The sequence below is a fragment of the Macaca fascicularis genome, chromosome 4 (assembly GCF_037993035.2).
Source record: "Macaca fascicularis isolate 582-1 chromosome 4, T2T-MFA8v1.1".
Taxonomy (NCBI): Eukaryota; Metazoa; Chordata; class Mammalia; order Primates; family Cercopithecidae; genus Macaca; species Macaca fascicularis.
In genome coordinates this window covers 8,432,354-8,454,756 of record NC_088378.1, presented here as the reverse complement: position 1 = coordinate 8,454,756, position 22,403 = coordinate 8,432,354, and the positions used below count along the sequence as shown (strand labels likewise).

Genomic DNA, 22,403 nt, shown 5'->3' with positions numbered 1-22,403 from the left:
CTAAGAATCAATGCATGCAGTAGGAAATGCTGGAAAAAAATACTGGAGAACTTAAAGACAACCCCTAAATCTGATCACAGGGCACAGGTGATAAAGCAGAATGAGTAGCAGCCACATGAAGGCATCAAGGTAAGCAGCATCACCAAAAGAAAGCCTGGCTCAGCCAACGACGAGAGGTAAGAAAAGATTAATACAAAGACAGACGGGAAAGGGCAGTTCAAGGACCGTAACAGCTGAGCTAGTGATGGAAGACTTCCTTTTGCACCTTTCGAATAAAATTATTTCATTATCTCCACAAAGATTCACTTCCAGGTACTTGGTTATTCTGGCCTCCCTGCCTCTACATCCATTAGTCCCCACTGTGAAAGCACTGTGGAGAGAGAGAGGAAAAAAAAAAAACACTCTTTGCACCTGAAACTATCATAAAAATCAACTTTTTAAAAATAGCGAACTTGCAGACTCTTGACATCTTTAATAGGGAAAAAAAGGGAAAATGTTTTCCAACTATTACTTATTTCTGAATTTCAGATTTTGTTCTCTCAATCATATTGCCCTGGAACTCTGTCAGAGGTGAATATACTCAGACCCATATGACTGATTTACACTAGAAAGCTAGTCTGTCGACTGCTAGTATGTAATGCAATTGTCAAGCTGACCCACGTTTGTATAATACCTGCATCAACTCAGGAGGTGTTGGCTAGCTTGCAAATCTTCTTTGAAAAAGAACTTACCGGGCCGGGCGCGGTGGCTCACGCCTGTAATCCCAGCACTTTGGGAGGCCGAGGCGGGCGGATCACAAGGTCAGGAGATCGAGACCACGGTGAAACCCCGTCTCTACTAAAAATACAAAAAATTAGCTGGGCGTGGTTGTGGGCGCCTGTAGTCCCAGCTACTCGGGAGGCTGAGGCAGGAGAATGGTGTGAACCCGGGAGGCGGAGCTTGCAGTGAGCCGAGATCTCGCCACCGCACTCCAGCCCGGGCGACAGAGCAAGACTCCGTCTCAAAAAAAAAAAAAAAAAAAAAAGAACTTACCTAGGCAAACAGACACAAAGGACAACGTATTTTTTAAAAGCTCTATTGAGGTCTGACACACAATAAATCACACATATTTAATGTGTATAATTTGACATATTTGGACATATGTATATACCCATGAAACCATTACAACAATCAAGATAATGAGCACATCACACCCAGTAGATTCTTCCTGCCAATTTGTAATCTCTTTCTCTTGCCTCTCCCTGACATTCTCCAGCCCTCCACTCACCCATTTGAATTATAGATTAGTTTGCATTTTCTGGAATTTATACAAGTCAAATCACATAGTTTATATTCTCTTGTCTGATTTCTTTCATTCCACACAATGATTTTGAAAATCATTTCATGCTGTTGCATGTATCAATAATTCCTTTTTATTGTTAAGTGGTATTCCATTGTATAGATATACACCAATTTGTATAACCATTCACCTGTTGATGGTTATTGAAATTATTTTCTATCTTTGTCTATTACAAATAAAGCTGCTATGGATACTTGTACGTGAGTCTTTGCATGAACATATGCTTTCATTTCTTTGGGGTAAACGTCTAAAAGTAGAATGGCTATGTCATAAGGCAGCTGTATATTTGACTGTATAAGACACTGCCACACTTTTTTCCAAAGTGGTTTCCCCATTTTCCATTCCCATCTGTCATGTATGAGATTTCCAGTTACTCTGCATCCTCACTAGTACTTGGCATCTTTCAAATTTTAGAATTCTAATAAGTGTATAATGGTGTTTCATTGTGGCTTCAACTTACATTTCCCCAATGACTAATAATGTTGGGGGTATCTTCGCATGTGTTTACTTGTCATCTGTATACTATTATTGGCGAAGTATCTGTTCAGATCTGTTGCCTATAGTTTTATTGGGTTGTTTTAGTATTTATTGAGTTTTGAGAGTTCTTTAAATAGTCTAAATATAACCCCTTTTATCAGATATGTAACTTGCAAATATGTTTCTCCCAGTCCTGACTTGTCTTTTCATTCTCTTAACAATGTGATTTTTGTTCGTTTGATTTTTGAGATGGAGTCTCTGTCACCCAAGCTGGAATGCAGTGGTGCTATCTTGGTTCACTGCAACCTCTGCCTCCAAAATTCAAGCAATTCTCCTGCCTCAGCCTCCTGAGTAGCTGGGATTACAGGTGCCCGGCACCAAGCTCAGCTAAATTTTTGTATTTTTAGTAGAGACAGGGTTTCACCATGTTGGCCAGGCTGGTCTTGAACTCCTGACCTCAGGTGACCTGCCTGCTTTGGCCTCCCAAAGTGCTGGGATTACAGACGTGAGCCACTGTGCCTGGCATTTATTCATTTATTTATTTACGAGACAGTTTTGCCCTGTTGCCCAGGCTGGAGTGCACAGACGTGAGCCACTGTGCCTGGCATTTATTTATTTATTTATTTAGGTATTTACTTACGAGACAGTTTTGCCTTGTTGCCCAGGCTGGAGTGCACAGATGTGAGCCACTGTGCCTGGCATTTATTTATTTATTTATTTATTTACTTACGAGACAGTTTTGCCCTGTTGCCCAGGCTGGAGTACAATGGCGCAATCTCGCCTCACAGCAACCTCCGCCTCCCAGGTTCAAGTGATTCTCCTGCCTCAGCCTCCCAAGCAGCTGTGATTACAGGCACCCTCCACTGTACCTGGATAATTTTTTTCTGTACTTTTAGTAGAGATGGGGTTTCACCATATTTGCTAGGCTGGTCTCGGACTCCTGACCTCAAGTGATCCGCCCACCTCGGCCTCCCAAACACTGGGATCACAGATGTGAGCCACCGTACCCCAGAAAGGTGTTTTGAAGAGCTGAATTTCTTAGTGTTGATGAAATCCAGTTTATAAATTTTTTTACTTTATGAATTCTGCTCTTGGTATTATATCTAAGAAATCTTTGACTATTTCAAGGTCATGAAGATTGTCATTTGGAAGTCTTATAGTTTTAACATTTAAGTCTATTGTTTAAAAAAGGATATTTTTTCAAAATATGTCTTAACTGACATATTACTGGCAGAAGTAAGCAACCACACCTGTTAATGAAGTTGCAGCATCAGTGTCTCAACTATTCTGGGAGACAATATAGGCCAAACGTTCCCTGATATTAACTTGATAATAACCCCTTCGCAAAAGGGCAAACACTTTACCCAGTATCAATACTAAGCAAGGAAAAACTGTGGTGTGAGAATTCTGCTCCCTGGGTGCCCGCTCTATTTTGCCTCTGACCCATGAAACCTTAAAAATGAAGGTTATGAGGAAGAACAGGCCAGTGAGATCAGAGTCACAGGTCAAAGCCTTAGGGTCAGCAGTGAGGATCCTCATTTTAAATTCTCTCCTACTGCAACTCCCTTGCTCATTGTTTGGGTATATTTCCTATTCAATGTTAATGTTAAAATATCAATGCCATCTTGTTTGTTCTTTTTCGTTTCTGATCCTATTTCCTTTAATTAAAATGTTATTTTCTGTTTTCCCCAAATTATTAAATACATATATTTTCTTTTCTTCCTCAAATATTAAGTACAGATGCATATATGCTTAATATATACTTAATTAAGCATATATATACTAAATAATATTTGAGAAAAAAAGAAATATATATGCTTATATGTACATGTATGTGTGTATATATAGATACATATATACTTAATATATACTTAATTAAGCATATATACTTAATATTTGAGGAATACAGATATATTTATATGTACTATTTACATGTATATATGTGTATATATATACACTTAATATTTGAGGAAGAAATTAAAATATATATATAATACATATACACATACATGTCATGAGATCAAGATTATTGTCATAGAATCCAAACCTAGCTAGAAAACGCAAAATTTCATCCCCAACACAATTTTAACTCCACAGATGAGCCCTGATAAAGTCATGAGAGAGCAATAAGTAGCTTATCTTTTAGAGGTACCAGATCTGTTTCTAGTCCTAAGGTATTTCAGTAGAATGCTTATTTCAATAAACTCACTTAATGCAAAAAATGATATCATAAAGGCTTGTAAATCAATTTTTTTAAAAACTAACACATAAATTCACTACTGGAGCTCACTATTTAGGTAATAACTCTATTGAAACACTTTTATAGAGTAAATAATCACTCCTTCTCATAAATTCAGGTTTACATCTGTAAGCTTTCTTTTAAGCAATCTTCAGTGAATCATTTTCTGACCACTGTGTCCAAAATAATTTTTTAACACTGTACAACAGGAGATGTTTAATATAAGCTGTTTTCCAAATTGTCTTTATTATTGTTTTCACAGCAGCCATAATGTGATCAACATTGGAAAAGGCACCATTATATTCAAGCCTCACTTTCAAGTAGATAATATTTTCAAACATAAGAGACAAATAAAACAAAGTTATTGGAAAAAGTTGGCAAAATATAGAAAATCTCTCGTTCGGCCTCTCACTTTCACGTGTGTTTTTGAAAAAGATTCCAGGAAGCCTCCTCTGTGCTCAACAGCACACAATAGCACATGCACTCTCCTGTTTCCTTTTTTCATGAAAAACCGTAAGAATGTGGAAGAAACACATAGTTTGTCAGCAAAAAATGCAGCAATGCACCAAAGAGAAATTCTCTTGTGGGACTTCTAACTCTATAAGTTATTAAAATAGATAAAACTCAGGAAAAATTTATCATGAAATAAAACATGATAGAAATTAAAGACAACTTAAAGGTGTGTTGGATGCCTGAAGTTGGTATTGGGTGATGAAATTGAGGCAGGAGAATAGAGTCCGGAGGCAGGGAACCTAAGGCTGTTTCACACTGACTTCCTAAAACTAAATTGAAAGGAAAACACTAACTTTCCACACCTAAGTAACAAAAGGACCAGAGACACCCCCAGCTTTTCTGCATGGTAGATGGGAAAGTGAAAGTTGCACAGGAGTGTGACCTTTGTAACTTTTCGCTTCAGCCTCTGATTACTGTCTACAGCCAATCAAAATGATCGTGGGCCAAGCCTTCATTTGCATAGAAATACAATTTTGAAACTTTAGCCTCTGATTGACTGCTTTCTGCAATCAATCAGATGTCAGAATAGGTGTGTGACATTTGTAACTTCACTTCAGCCTCTGGTCACTTTCTGAGGTGAACACCAAGTGGCCAATAGGAAACCTCTAGGGTGTATTTGGACCTAAGAAGATTCTGTATTTGGGTCCTTGAGCAGCTGCTCCACCCGCTGCCACCCTGTGGAGTGTAATTTTGTTTTCAGTAAATCTCTGCTTTCGTTACTTCATTCTTTCCTTGCTTTGTTTGTGCCTTTTGTCCAATTCTTTGCTCAAAATGCCAAGAATCTGGACACTCGCCACCGATAACAAAATGAGTATTTTTATATGCAACGGTATTTTAGAAAAATAATGTGGCTATATGTATTCATATACATATACATAGCCTTAAAATATTCATACCCTTTGACTCAGTAAATTTTATTTACCTGAATCTACCAGAGATTTTCAAAGATAATCCTAAATTTGGAAGCCTTTCAGCCATACAGGTGCATATAGTAGTGCTGTGTGGCATCGCAGCAGTGAAAACATTCCAGTTATGCAACCACAGAGAACTGGTTAAGAAGATATGGTGTTATTGGGTATACACCCAAAGGACTATAAATTGTCCTACCATAAAGACACAGGCACTCATAGGTTCATCATACTACCTTTCACAATAGCAAAGACATGGAATCAACCTAGATGCCCATCAATGGTAGCCTGGATAAAGAAAATGTGGTACATATAGACTATTGAATATTATGCAGCCATAAAAAAGAATGAAATCATGTCCTTTGAAGTGAGATGCATGCAGCTGGAAGCCATTATCTTAAGTAAATTAGTGCAGGAACAGAAAACCAAATACCACATGTTTTCACTTATAAGAGGAAGCTAAACATTGAATACATGTAGACACAAAGAGGGGAACAATGGGTACTGGGACCTACCTGAGGGTGGAGAGTGGGAGGATGGTAAGGACTGAAAAACTACTTATTAGGTACTATGCCTACTACCTGGGTGATGAAATTATTTGTATATCAAATCAACAGGAAATCTTGAGTGCATCAAACCAACATGCAATTTACCCATGTAACAAACTGGCATGGGTACACCCTGAACCTAAAATAAAAGTTTTAAAAATAAAAAAAGGAAAAACAAAAAGAACATATGGTAGATTCTATTCATTTGGTAGACGATTATGTAGGTATTAAGGGTACTTTTACAAACAGAAGAATCCCAAAATGAAATTTTCAGATACAGAACTGTACAAATAAGGCATACAGCTATATTAAAAATGATTCATAGAATTAAAATGACTATGAGAAAATTCAGTATCACTAAAAATTCAAACAGTAGTTTTATTGGAGCAATGACATTACAATAATTGTTATTTTTACTTTCTTGTATTTTGCAAATGTTATTTAATGAACATGATTATGAATGAAAAACAGCTGCTATTTTTAATAAGAGAGCCAAGAAATACAAATATGTTCATGTTTCTTCAACAGTGAAGCAGGGAGGAGTTTATCTTATTCTAGGCCTATGCTGTCCAAAAGAGTAATCACTAGCCACAGATGGCTATTTAAACTAATTAAAATTCAAACTTTAGTTCCTCAGTCAGACTAACTGCATTTCAAGAGGTCAATAGCCATAGTATCAGACAGCAGAGAGAATATGTTCATCAACAGAAAATTCTACTGTGAACGAGCTGTTCTAGATAATTGGCATGGGCTCGTAGAAGATAACCTACAGGGAAAGGATAATTTATAAGACGCAAGTCTCTGTAGTTAGTCTACACTAAACCAGCAACCTTAGTCTCTTAAGAAAGCCTGTTCTACAAGATGAAGTATGCTACATAAATGAGTGACTCACAGATTATTAGCAAAGTAACTATAAATCATCAGGTTTTTGGTTAGTTTCCTGGGGATTTTATTTTGATATCTGATAAATTCATATAAAAATCATGTCTGTTGGAAGTTTATGAATGTAAAAAAATTAGAATTACTCTAAGATGGAACAATTCCTCCAACATGCAGCCTTCCTATAGAGTAAACAAATTTGTCTTTGTCTTGTAATAATGGGTTGTCTTGAGGAAGCAGGAACAGAGGAAACAAAAAGAGAACTTTGGAAATAATACTTTTAAAAACTTTTTTCTTTTAAAAATTTCTAGGAAAAAAAGGCAAGAAAGAAGAAAGAAATTCATTTGAAAAACTAGTTCCTCAAAAGTAGTACCAAAATCACTTAGGTGACTAAATGTTTAAGAGTGAAAAAAACGTACACCTTTCTTTATTTGAGAAAGTAGAATAGTATGAAGAAATAAGAATGCAATTCACCAAGCCATCATTAATGAAGGGTTTATCTACTAGAGTATTTTGTGCAGCTGGTAGTACATTACATATAACACATTTCCCATTAGAATGTTTATTTAATTTTCTTGATTTACCCTCATCATTGTATGAAGATGTTCCAATCAATTTTAAATTAATAGGCTGTCTTCATTTCAAATATGCAGGCTGGATATTACTGACATAATGTGAACACTACAAAAAGCTGTTTATCTTTGTTGAAGTATGCCAAGATCCTCTGATTTTTTTTCTGTTTTCTACCCTTGAGATTTAAAACTGAACTCTTCAGCCAGGAAAATCAAGGAAGCATAAAGTGTAACTATTAGGATGTAAGTTGCACTTAAAAGTGTTTTAATGCCCTATAGCTTTCCATACAGTTCAAAAACTATGTCTAATTTTCAAGATTACTAAATGTTCCTTAGAGGTGGGAATTTTATCACCATAGCAATTAATATCAGTGGAAAACCCTAATGGAGCATAAGTTGAATGACAACCTTTACAATATATCTATTTAGATAGGCCGGGAAACTCAGGAAAACAAGCTGAGTATTTGGAGTCAGAAGTCTTAGGCTGATTGTCAATGTTGTTGATTCTCGAAGCTTCTGTTTCCTTATCTATAAAATGGAGATACTGAGAATGCATAATACATGGGGTTACTGTTGCCTTGATGGTACAAGTTAGAATACAAGGAGCAGGTTACTTATTTTAAATCTGTTCACGGTTAATGAGGTAAATTATTCAAAACAAAACCAGAAAAAGATGATTATGATTAAAAAACAAATTCCAGCAGGCTAGCCTCCCTTTAAATATATTTAATAATATGACCAAACAGAACTGTAAAACATATAAATATGGGAATAAGTATTCATTTAACCAAAAGGTGTTGTTAAATAGAACTTCAGAATTTTAAAATGTAACTTAAAAATGTAATTTAAGCATAGTGTTTTTCATAAACATGTTTACGGTGTAAAAAAGAAAATTTGCAATTTATATATATTGCATCTACTGTATTAAGTCAGCAGCAGGACTGGACATGTTCCTAACCATGTACAAATCAGTCACAGTACTTACCAGCTATGGACCTTGGGCAAATTACTTTACACCTCTGAGCATTAATGCTCTCATCTGTGAGATGCTGATGATGAAACCTACTTCATAGTGCTGCTGTGATGACTAAATTATGCCACGAAGCATGTTGCACAGATGTGTACTGCAATAAATCAGTGTATGTTTGCAGTCATCTTCACAGCACAGCTGGTCATGAAGACTCTCCCGAGTACATTTTTGACTAGAGATATACTGTGTTTTAAAACTTCCAGTTTTAATAAATGTAACCATGGAGAAGAACTGTGCTTCTTCAATATTCAGAAAAGCATATATTTTTTCACATAAAAGTAAATATATATATATATATATTAATTTCACATTAGAAATATGAAAAGCACTCAAATTCCTGGAAAATGTGGTAGTACAAAAGGGAAAAATTAAGACAGATGAAAACTAGAAGTATTCCTCTACACCTTTACTGTTGACATTAAAAAGTGAAAAATCAGTTCCCTTTTCCTCTGGTATAAGCAGGTAATAAATGGTAAACAATTTAGCCAGAAAGAAGAAAAGTCACGGAAATCCACTCACTAAAAGTTAAATTCAGAGACTAAAATTATCTTTCTTATGCTCACCACTACCAAAATCTATATTTCTAGCTATGTTCTTTCCTGAGATCCAGAATTATGGACAACTTCCAAGAATCAAACTCAACATTTCTCAAACAGAGTGGAGTCTTTTTGGCCAGCAGACTCTCACCTGCCATAATTTGCCTGCCTTGCTTTTCCCTCTCAGTGGACATCAAGTGCACAGGTCAGTCTGGGTGTGTCTCTCTTCACCCATTACTAACGTGTGCATTCAATATTATAAATGCAGGAACTTCTGCTTTGTGTGCAATAGAGGGTGAGCAAGCCTGTTTATGACGAGTGTCCATTCTGAAGGGAGAACGTACAAATTATTAAATAGACAGGACTCTTTTCAAGCCTTTTTAAGCACTGTCTGTGTTAGGGATGTGGTGGCTACAGCAACCTAAAAAAAAGTTAATTTTAAAATACTAAACATAATACAAAATGGTGACACGATTTTTCTCTAAAATATAGGAAGTGATCAATCAAATGAAAAACTATCTTTTAAGTAATATTTCACCATAAATATCATGACTCAGCCACAGCTGAAAACTGAAAGGGTCAGATTCTTTCAGGTGACCCTATGGTGCCCAGCTGGCTGGACATTCTAAGAATGATCCAGTGCACTGGAAACACTGGACACTTAATGAAATGATAACTCCTGAGGAAGAACAACGAAGTCATGCCTATGACAGAGGTGGGTGGTTTAACGGCTGATTTTGGAGGGGAAGTTTTTGTTTTGTTTTCTTTTGTTTGTATATGGGTGGTTGTTTTGCTTTGGCTTGAGATAAGGTAGAAAAAGCCATTTGGGGGGCTGGAAATTTGATATTTGATATAAGAGTCTTTCTGGCTAGAAAATAAACCCTTCCAGACATCAAAAATGAACTAATAATCAGAATAAACAAATATTGGCCATGATATATATTAAAAAGGTAGCCTAGCTAGGCACAATGGCTCATGCCTGTAATCCTACCACTTTGGGAAGCCAAGCTGGGTCGATCGCTCGCACCCAGGAGTTCAAGACCAACCTGGAAAACAGGTATGTGCAGAAGGACTAACATATATTCTTGAGAACACCTCAGAATAGGCAGAGCATGTTTTGTTAACTTTGTCAAAGATCAGTTGGCACTCTGTAGATATATGGCTTTATTTCTGGGTTCTCTATTCTGTTTCATTGATCTATGTATCTATTTTTATACCAGTACCCTGTTGCTTTAGTTACTGCAGTCTTACAGTATAATTTGAAGTCAGGAAATATGATGCCTGCAGCTTTGTCGTTTTTTGTTGTTGTTGTTGTTGTTTTGTTTTGCTTAGGCTTTTCTTTGTTTTCTTTTTTGGTTCCATATGAATTTTAGGATTGTTTTTTCTAATTCTGTGAAAAATGATATTGGTATTTTGGTAGGAGTTGCATTGAATCTGTACACTGCTTTTGGCAGGATGGTCATTTTAACAATATTAATTCTTCCTATCTCTGAGAAGAGTTAAAAGAGTCTTTCCTGGAGAAATAGAGAATGCAATAAAGCCAGATAAATTCAATTTACTGTTCATAAATGGCCGTGCTTCTTCTTAACATGGTCCCCTTACTGCAGAGGCTATACATCTAAAAATGGGAGAAAAGCAATCACACTGCTACTTATGAGCAATCTACATGAAATACAAAAATTCTCCTTCTGAAAAATTATAACAATTTGTTATTGAAGATGTGTATGTAAATTTTCCCACCTGTGTTACTTTTTTATACAAGCCAAACCTAGCAGGAATCTCTAATTATCATACCATGAGGATGGCTTAACAAGGGTGTTGCCAGCCCACAAATGCAATTTGATTCTCAGCATGACAGCAAGACTGGCAATTTACAACCTCCAGCAACAAGTAACTAGGAATATTAAGACCTTCTTAATTTAAACAATGGAGAGCTCACTGCTCTTAGAACAAAAAAGGAACATTTTGAGGGTCCCTGTTGCTGGATTTGGAGAAAAAAATTTATGGTAATGATTCTGACAATTGTTGAAGCACATACATACCTGAATATCAGGGTATTTATTAGAATTATCCTGCTCACAATGGGGAAATATTTTACTTAAATAAGCAGCCTGAATTTGAAACCAAGTCATAAGGTAAATGTCTCAATTACAAATGGTACTGCTTTATATATGGATAAATTTCATAGATACAATATTGGCTGAAAAAAACAGACATAAAACATGATTCCATCTATATAAGGTTCAAGAACAGACAAAAATAATCTACAGTGATAGATGTCAGATGGTGGTGACTTTCGGTGAGGATATTGATGGGAGGGTGCCTGAGGGAGTCTTCATGACTTAGAAATATTCTACATATTCATCTAGATGGTGAGAACATGGGTGTATATATACGGAAAAAGTATTTAACCTCTACATATAAGACTTGTACAGTTCAATATTTGTGTGGTATACTGCACTAAAAATTTAAAAATAGGTCAATTGTATTAGATAACTAACACAATTGAAAAATAGATCAATAGTACTAGATAATAAATATACAACAGTCTTTATATTTCCTAAAACAAAATTTAGCTGTTACTTTAGTGAGTACCAAGAGTGCACACATGCAGGTTTTGGAGCCCATCTCCTTGTGTAGCACAGCATTACATATTTTACATTTCAATGTGGCTACAACTCCTAATCCCCCTGTCAAGAATCCCACATGAGCCGGGCTATTGACAAAACAATTCCTTCTCTAGTAAAGAGTTTTATTTGCTCTCTCATTGCCTATCAGCTTAATACATAGGAGAATATACTTGAAAAGGATCAAGTTCTATAAACAGGACTAAATGATTATGGAGTAGGCATCTTTATAATTGTGTTTTTACTTTTTCTCCCCAGTTGTTTCTCAAGGAATACAGCAGAAATTGAACCATAAAGCTTAGCTTGACAGAAAGGCATTAGCCTACCACACTAAACCACCAAGATAGGAGAGACAGTTATTTATGAAGAAACACTGTTCCCTATTATCCTTCTGAGATTCTACAAAAGGGCTAAATATTGATGCATTTCCAAGTCACCTTTTCCCCCACTTCTTGTATTAACAAGCAGGAGTATGTTTTAGATGCTCCTAATTTGTCAAGATCAGGTGAACAGAATTGTCGTACAGAGCACACTGCTCTCATTCCTACAAGGGCTCTGCAACCCTGCGGGTTATTAATAATTCATGGGTCTTTCTTAGTTCACAACAGGGGCATTACTCAGAGGGCATCATTCTTACTGAAAGAAGTTAACAGCGATGGGCAGATAAACAATGCACAAGTCAAACAAGACGAAGCCTCTTATGAATTTGTGAACACTGAAGCTCTGTTAAAGAGCTCCAACTACTATAGCAAAAAAAAAAAAAAAAAAAGAAAAAAGAAAAAACGGCTAGGCATTCTTTAACTAGGCTTACAGTGCCTGTTAGGCTAAATCCAGCCATCTTTAGAATTATATCAGTTGTATTAACACAGAAATTCCTTGAAAATCATTCAACTCTTTTGTGTGTTAACATAGGTTATACTATTGGGTATGATTATGCTGTGTTTATTGAATTAGTTTCTCCAAACTAATCTTTTTGGCAGGAATATGATGCCTACGTTTGGGTTCCAACAGTATTTATTTATCAAGGAAATACATGAAGCATCCTAATGTCTTTAGATTCGAAAACAAGTCTCCAGGAAAAGGAACACCACCCTTTACAGTCCTCCTCAATACACGTAGACCCTCTGGGTGACATTTAACACAGGTATTCCAAAAATTTTAAATAACAGGGGCAACAGGCTCAGAAGCTTCTAAAGGGGTGAATCAGGCAAAAGTGTAAGACAGTAGAGCACAGCAGATTCTGCAGCCTGTGAGTGCATGCCCTGCTTAAAGAAACTTCAAAAACAAACCAAAACCAAAACCAAATACTGCTAGGCCAAAAATGCCTATGTGGGTGACCAATCTCAGATCCAGAGCATAAATCAGAAGTCATTATTCTGAGTATATGAGGACTCAGAATAGGATGTATTATGTCCTCTAAATAAAAGATATTCATGTTGATTAACTCAGAGCATTGATTTATTTTCTTGAAGATATATTATTATTAGAATGCACTCCGTTATTTAGAATGTACTCTAATCCAAATTAAGTTTCAAGCAAAGGTTGAACTTTCTGAATATCAGTAAAGAGTAACCTCACTTTAGCTAAGAACAGTAACATAAAATTTCCTGAGCATTTACTAGGTGCCAGGTACTATTCTAAGTACTCTGCATGTATAAACAGATTTGTTGTTCTCACACCAATTCTATGGAGAAATCAAGCAGGCACAGAACGAGAAAGCAATCTACCCACAAACACACAGCTCATGAGGCTGCTGTTTAAACCCAAGCAATCTGCTTTCAGAGTCTCTGTTTCCTTGCTTACTGCTGGCTCCCTCTTAGTGAAGAGCACAGCTCATTTACTCCACATGAAAGCATCAAGGGAAAGGGGTAGTTTTCACTCATTAGCAAGACTGAAGTCAGCTGACTGAAGTCAATTTTATGTATCCCATACAAAATAAATAGAAACCCACCACCAAAATCACTACATAAATTGTATCTCCTACCTTAGCTACAAAGCAGAGGAGTTTCAAGAACCAAGAAACAAAAGGCTTAGAGACAATGAGTACAGTTCCTGATAACAGCAGATAATAAATATCACTAGGCTGAGAAAGAGTTAGGAGGTCAAAAGGAGGAAAAGATGATTCTGTAACAACACACCGTTTTCCTCCCTCACTTGAAATGGACATCTTCCGAGTCTTTGCTTCCTTTAAGATACTAACTAGGTCAAATCAGATATTCCTCATTTTTTCTTTTACTAATGAAATGCCCTGAGACAGAATAAATACAGAAATAAAGGATCTTTGAAAATCCCTTGGGCTTTTTACTGAGAATTTCAAATTTTAAATGCTACTGATTCTATAATTACAGTGACCTCACTCTTGGCACTGAATGTTATGCCTTCATGCGACAGTAAATAGCTTTGGTCATGAAGGATATGCTGTCCTTAAAAATGGAATCTTCAGTAGTAATACTGTAATTTTTTATCTGAGGTGTTTCCCATTCATCATTTTCAAAATAGAATTTCACCAGAATTAAAGTTAACATATTGTTTATTCTCCATATGTGCTAAGCATCAGATGATGATAAGGAATTTTTTTCACAAATACATAAAAATTTCTTTCAACAAATGCCCCTACTATATCGAAATATATAGTTGGAAATGTAAAGCAAAATCATTTCAATTAGATAATTATAAAAGTAAACACATTTTTTCAATTTATGCACTTAAAACGTAAAATGTTTTAGCACAAAATATTTCAACTAATTTGTTTTAAATCGTTAAAAATATATGACACTATCTCATAGTAGAGACAGCTACGTAACACGCTACACAACGGATTAGTGTCAGAAATGCCAACTTTCTGCATAATTTCAAGAATATATTCCAAAAAAAACCCCATTTACCCTCAAGATTTCAAAATAATAATAGTCAATATTTATGCGCACCTCCCATTCTGTGTGCCACCAATTATCTCATTGGATATCCATAGGAAAAGAAAGGATCTACAGTTCAAGAAGTTTGAATAACCCTTAAAGGATCAAAATGTAGTTTATTTTATGAAAGGCTCTGAGAAGTCTTGCTCTGAAAAAATTAACTTTTGGTGAAATATATTGTTTTCCAGTTAATGAAGTACTTTTCATACTCAACCATACTCAAGTATGATTCTAATACTTTCAAAAACAAATATTTAGAAAAAAGTTCCATCCAATAACCAGTGAGAAATAAATTCAACCTAAATCACTAGAGTCAACATGACTCACTGGTTAGAAAGAGAAAGGAAGGCATCTCTCTCTTACTGAAACAGCAGTAGCAGCCTGGGGTAAATCTGTTATGCAAATACTTTGGGCTATTTCAATGTTACTCTTGTTAGATCTTCCTTTTATCAGGTTCTTATGTAAATAGGTAGTAAAATTTTTCAGAAAGGCCGTGTGTCCATATGCACACATTAAAAAAAAAAAAAAAAATTCATGGTTGTCCAGACAGTTGAACCGGGATTTCATTTCCCTGTGTATCAAGAGACTTGCGCAGTGAAGGGTTAACTTAGCAGTCTTGATGTACTCAAACCACGCATATTGTAAAGAAAAGAAAAGACTGGCTCTTCACAAGCTCCTGGAACATAACCTCTAAGTGCCTGGAGTATTCTGCCTAATACCCGGGAGGCAGAGCTTGCAGTGAGCTGAGATCCGGCCACTGCACTCCAGCCTGGGTGACAGAGCGAGACTCCGTCTCAAAAAAAAAAAAAAAAAAAAAGAGTTTGCTTTTCTATTTGGGGCCTTGGGCCACACCAGACAGTTTTAGGCTAACGATGTAATTTACGGCAAACACATGTTCTAGTTCACCCGGGGGGCCCCAGGTCACACTGTATCAGAAGTTTGACTTCTGGAGGGGCTGGAGACTGAGTAACTGAAGTTACCCATGTAGGTGTTCCACACCTATAAGACAGACCCCCTAACAAAATCCTTGACCACCAAGCCTCAGTGACCCTCCAGGTTGACAATACTCCATGTGTGCTATCACATCATTGCTGAGAGAATTAGGAACTGTCCACACAAATCCACCGGGACAGGACAACCGGAAACTCATTCCTGGTCTCTCCCTGACTCTGTTCTATGTCCCTTTTGCCTTTGTTGATTTGAATTTGTATCATTTTGCTATATTAAGCCATAACTGTGAGCATAATAGCTTTTTATAATAGATTTTATGATTTCTATGAGTCCTTTCAGCAAATCACTGAACCCAGGGGACAAACTCAATTCTTCCCATAGGTATCTAGGATTCAACCAGCCTTATTATCTGACTCCTTTGTCATGACCAGTCTCTGTTCAGACACCTAATATCCATCGAATCTCTTAAGGTTAATTAGCCTCCAGATTTCAGCACAAATAAATGCACAGAAAAAATAAGCCCATATAATTTGCTGTAGAATTTAAAAAGCAACTTTTGATATTTAGGTCAATTATAGTAATAAACATTAAATAAAAGAGACTGACCAACTGAAAACTGGATTATTTTCAAACTTGTTGCCAATGACTATCCTCCAGGTAAGAGATGAAGGTGCCTCACAAATTCAACTGTGTAAGATTTATGTGCCTGGCAAGGTCCTGCCTGAAGTAGCCATCCTGCCTTTCTTTCTAACCTATCTTGTCCTATCTATCACCTCACGACATTGGCCACTAATGCTGCATCCTCAGTAGAGATGAGGTCATGATCTACCCAAACATTCATTAGAAAGGTGTAAGAATCAAAGAAGCATGTTGTCAGTTCTGCTTCTGGCAATAAAGGAAAGGTTTTTCTCAGGTTTTCCTCTTTACGTGGTTTTGGGCTGACAGTGAGCAGTGAGCAAGCTATACTTAAGAGTTGTCCCTAACAGATGAGGGCGGGGACAGCATTGAATACAATCACCATCTCTGATGGCCCCTTCTCTAAATGCATTAAAGAAACTCAAACGGGAAAAGGAGAATTACCCAGCCATTAAATTTCATTCTTTATGAGACACCAACAGCTATCTTTTTTTGCTTTCAAGAAACTTGGGTCATGGGCATAAAGATCCCTCAAAATATTCAAATTCTCCATCTTGAATCTCAGACAATTTTTGTGCATAATAAAAGTTTAATTGCAGCCTCTTTTAAAGAGTCCCTTGAAGAGGTACAAAGTGACTAAAATAATCATTCAAACACGAGGTAAACAGGAGCTAATTCAACTTGCACATGAATATTTAACATGATACACACATGTTATAAAACATACTATAAATATCTCTGTGCCTATTGACCTTGTGCAGCTCCAGGAATAAATACTGGAGGAATTTGGTATTTAAAATGTAGAAGAGACCGGGAATGGTGGCTCACGCCGGTAATCCCAACACTTTGGGAGGTCAAGGCGGGCAGATCTCGAGGTCAGGAGATTGAGACCATCCTGGCTAACACGGTGAAACTCCATCTCTACTAAAAATATAAAAAATTAGCTGGGCATGGTGGTGGGTGCCTGTAGTCCCAGCTACTTGGGAGGCTGAGGCAGGAGAATGGTGTGAATCTGGAAGGCAGAGCTTGCAGTGAGCTGAGATCGTGCCACTGCACTCCAGCCTGGGCGACGGCGATACTCTGTCTCAAAAAAAAAAAAAAAAAAATTTAGAAGAGGAAATATGGAGTGCTGGTAGGCATTTCTGTCAATAGCTACAATCAGTAGCTTAATCTCTATTGCTTCTCTCATTCCACATGGCAGAGATAACAGTGATAACCATGGCAATCCAGCAGAATGTGAGGCCTTCAGAAGCAGAGCTAAATATGAGGAGTAGCACACACAGTATGTGTCTTTATGGCAGCCCTTAGGAAATCTGTCCATTTGCACAGGTGCTCCTAGAGGCAAATGGGCAGAGACACCTTGAACCGTAGCGACTCTTGAGGTTACTCAAAATTAAATTGTGTCACTCCCAAAGAGACATCACAATCCTGGAAGAATTCAGTCACCTGTGACTAACCTAACAACAATTAACATACTTGAAAATTGTATAAAAATCAAATTAAATTTTAACATTTCATACTTAAGAATCAGTAACTGATAAGGAACTGTTTGATTTGATTTGAATATAATTTCATGAAAGAATACACGTTTTAAAGTTATTCATCTGGATCACATATTCAACAGTTAAGAGTTTTCCAAAATAATTCCAAAGCAGGTTTCATGTTGACTTTTTAAAATTGTAAACGTTTTAGTACAATAGGCATTGTCCTTGTCTGGATGTTCTATGTCAGATTTACATTCGTGTTTATACTGTGGTGCTAAACAAAATTTAGCACCACGATAATTATGTGAATAAAGTTCTAGTCGACTTTGTCAGTATGCTTTTCATCTCTAAAGCTTTGAAGTCAAATCCTAGTAAATGTCAATATGCTCCTATCATGTCCACACCTGTCATCTGCACAAGTCAGTGTAATCTGCAGATAGAAATGAGAAGAAATTGAACATATTTTATGGCTGTTCTGCTTCAGGGAATAAGAATAAAGTAAATCAATACTTCATGTCATTTCCTGAAAATACTGTATTCTCCAAGACATTTAGCCAGTATTTGCCCATTTAACAAGGACAAAAACATAAAAAGAAAGTTTTTAACTCAGAAAATTAGCACATCAATATTTCTGGGTCACAGAAATTGAAGATGTATCATGCATTACTTCAAAATCTCAGTTAAATACACTCTCAAGGTTGGTTGCTCAGAGTAAGGGTAAGCATCATTAAGAAAATCTAAAATTTCAGGAATGAGGGCTCATATTTAACATCCTATTATTCTTACTAAAATATTACTAAATTTATAGCCCCATTAAAAAATGCCAAGACATGACTTTCTCTGTAAAATGAGACCTGCAAAAACATTATATATCTTTACTTATACAGTATATTTTTCTCACTAATTTTTCTATCAATTTCTATCATTTTCCATCATTCATTTTTAAAAAAATTCTTTATACTTTACTGTTCAACATTATTTCTGACCTTTGGAAATGGATATTTCTTGACTACCCATGCTGTATGTACGCTTAAGTAGAAGAATGTACAAGTTCAGGGAGCCTCTGCAATAGTCTTTTGTAATTTAAGAAATAATTTCCAAATCTGAGCAAAAATAATTGGGCCTTGGTTGGAAAACATAAGTTACAAGTATATAACTTAAAGAATACTGAAATCATATTTGGGAAAATAAAAAGTATCAATAGAAAAATATGGTAGATCTTTAAGTACATAGAGTTTGGAGTCCAAGAAGCTAGAGTCCAAATACTGGCTAACCTCCTATGAACTGCTGATCCTGGGGTAGTGTTCACTTCCTGAGCCAAAGATTCACTGCTTGTACAACGGCAACATACACGATGTACAGCTGCTCTGAAAAAGCAGATGCACTCTAACTACGCAAAGGGCCTGGGACACGGTACTCAGCAAATGTTATTTTCTTGGTATCCTATAAACAAACTGATAACAGGAAACATACTAAGAAAGAGAGAGAAAAACAGTGAATACAGGGCAAAAATAAAAATTATTAAAAAGGCAAAAAACAACCCGGTAGCAATGATTTCTAAATATCATAAAAGAAAACAATTAGGAAAATATAATTAGAATGCTATATCATTAAAATCTGTTTGTTTTGTTTTGTTTTGTTTTGTTTTGTTTGAGACGGAGTCTCGCTCAGTCGCCCAGGCTGGAGTGCAGTGGTGTGATCTCGGCTCACTGCAAGCTCCGCCTCCCAGGTTCACGCCATTCTCCTGCCTCAGCCTCCCGAGTAGCTGGGACTACAGGCGCCCACCACCACGCCCGGCTAATTTTTTGTATCTTTTTTTAGTAGAGATGGGGTTTCACCGTGTTCGCCAGGATGGTCTCGATCTCCTAACCTTGTGATCTGCCCGCCTCAGCCTCCCAAAGTGCTGGGATTACAGGCGTGAGCCACCGTGCCCGGCCTAAAATCTCTGTTTTTGAGACCAAGATGTTCAATTCTAAATCTGAAGAATGATGTACTTCCCTCTTCCCAAGAAAGTGCCACGCTCAAGAAAGGAGGAAGGGAAGGAATTCCAGCCCTTCTTTGCTTGTGGGTTTTCTCTTAAAACTTATTTTGTTTAGAGGAGGTAGATGTGTTCCTGTCTCCTTGATTTGGCTTCAAGGACTAGAGACAGAAAGTTCACTGGAAAAGCAGGTATTTGTTTGTGAGGAAATTAGATACTGTATTCACTATATTGCTTATTCAAATGATTCGTGACAGGAAAAACTTTCTTTTTTTTTTTTGAGATAGGGTCTCACTCTGTCACCCAGGCTGGAGTGCATTGGTGTAATCTTGGCTCACTGCAACCTCCACCTCCCAGGCTCAAGCCATCCTCCCACCTCAGCTTCCCAAGCAGCTGGGACTACAGGTGTGTGCCACCATGCCCAGCTAACTTTTTAAAAATCTTTTGTAGGGATGGGGTCTTGCCATGTCACATAAGCTGGTCTTGAACTCTTGGGCTCAAGGGATCCATCTACCTCGGCCTCCCAAGGTGCTGGGACGACAGGTATGAGCCACCGCACTTAGTCAGGAAGAACTTTTAAGAAACAAATTGTTAACAAATCCCTAAGGTTACATTACTCATCCATAAATACATCAGCACATATCTTCAAAAAAGTAAAGAGTTATTTTTAAGTATACTACAATATAATTAACATATCTATAAATATTAACAATGCTTCCTTAATATCAAATTAATACACAAATATATTCCACTCTCATAATTTTCTTTACAGTTTATTCAATTTAGACTCCAAATATTTGCTTCCAAATTTTTGCTTCCAAATAATTTAGTTGCTGAGGGATGAGAGAGTGGGTAATTGAGGATATAGATGAAAAAGGTCACATATAAGATAAAATTATTAAAGTTGGATGACTGGTATAACAGAGTTCATTAAGTTATTCTCCCTGCTTCTGTATAACCTTCAAGTTTTCAGTAAGAAAAATGCTTTAAGTTTCCTATAATAAAAAATTATACAGACATACATCAATGATAATAAAAAGATAGCAATAAATGTAACTTACAGGTATGAAATTTTTTAAAATGACATTTTAGGTCAAAAAAATGCTGAAACTCAGATCTTCCTAGCCCTGTAGCCTCAATAATCACAAAGTAACTGAGAGTAGAAAGTTAATTTACTAAAAGGTTAAAAAAAAAAGTTTTAATTTAACAGCATCAAAATACGAGTTGAATAATTTTTAAAATCCTGTATTAATGTGTATATGCCAGGTTCCACCAGGTATAGCCTTAAAATGAACTAGGTGCTGCCTTTTTTGGAGATTATAGGCCAACAGCCTCAGTGTCTGCCTTCTATATATGCTCTGGTGTCAAAAGATGGGAAGCATCTGTTCAAACAATAGTTTAGGATTTCATTGAAGGTCAATTAAGACTTAACTGAGAAATTTTAAAACTATTAAATACATTTATGGAATCAATTTTTACATATCTAACCATTTTTAGATTATCAATAATTTGAAAATACCACTTTTTAGAGCAGGAGTATTCATTAAACATAAATATTCCTAGGTCTACTTCATTAGTAAAAAAAGTAAATATTCCTAGGCCTACTTCTTAACATATTCAATTGGATAAGCAATGTTCTCAAGTCACAGAATGAATAAGGAGTACTGAGTTGAAGAAGTGAAGTCCTATCCAGACCTCAGGAGCTAGGGAGAATACAGAAATGACAGAATATACACCACACTAAGCTGCCTCGCCTGTTTCCCTTACAAACAGCAATTAGAGGAGACTCCTTGGGGACTTAACATCTTTACTCCTAAGTATGTTAACTAAAAGCCCATGCTAATGTACAAGGGATGGATTTCCTCCTGCTTGAAGATCTCAGCAGATGTGACAGTAGGTTCTGGAAGAGGATCTGCATACAAAGGCATACTAGTCTACTGGCAGATCCTGTTGGTGGCCTAGTCTATCAATATTGCTTTTCCTTTCCTCCTTGCTTGCAGAACCTTGACATTATTGAGGGTGGCAATGTGCCTAGATTTTAACCACTACACTTCCCAACTTCTTTCACAGCCAGGACTGGCCACATGACACAGTCCTTGTTAATGAAATTTAGGTGGGAGTCACTAGGTGGGTTGAAAATCCTTTATAAGCGGACAGTCAGGCTGGTTTGCTACTTTCTCCTCCTACCCTTTTCTTCCTCTTTGTCTTCCTCCCTATACCTCTATGTGCTGGCTAGAGCTCAAGCATCGTCACATGGGCATGAGGACCCCAAGGATGGTGGCTCACAAAGTCAAAAGGCTTCACTTTCCTCTTTCCCCAGCCGGAGAGACTGCAAGTTTCTCCCCAGGATCACAGGTGCTGCAGACCACAGGTGGTGCAGTTGGCCCCAGGCTAAAAGCTGCAGAGATGAGAACTGACTTCTACAGCTTTCCACCTCCTCTCCTCCATGGCAGTATGCACACCCAACCAGCATCTCTGCTTCTCTTCACAATCCAGTACCTTCAAGTAGTTTTTGTGATACGTGCAGGTTTTCTTTAGGAGGGACATGGATTCCAGTAGATCCTAAGTCACTTAGTTCTTAGAAACAAAATTCTTTAAATTTCACTACTAAGCCCCAAAGAACTTCTAGAATCTAGACTATTACATAAATGGCTTCTTGATCAGAGAGTGATACTCAAAAAGCCAGACCCAACAATAGAGTTCACAGAAACAACAGTCCTTCAACATTTTCTAAAGAGCTCTTCATTTCCATTAAAAGGGTTTTGTTAATC

The 22,403-nt window shown here is 36.8% G+C and overlaps 1 protein-coding gene across 7 annotated transcripts in view; it reads right to left on the bottom strand.

Annotated features, from left to right (window-relative positions):
* Positions 1-22,403, bottom strand: part of PRKN (parkin RBR E3 ubiquitin protein ligase) — a 1,364,839-nt gene that overhangs the window by 1,314,603 nt on the left and 27,833 nt on the right. The window lies entirely within an intron of this gene.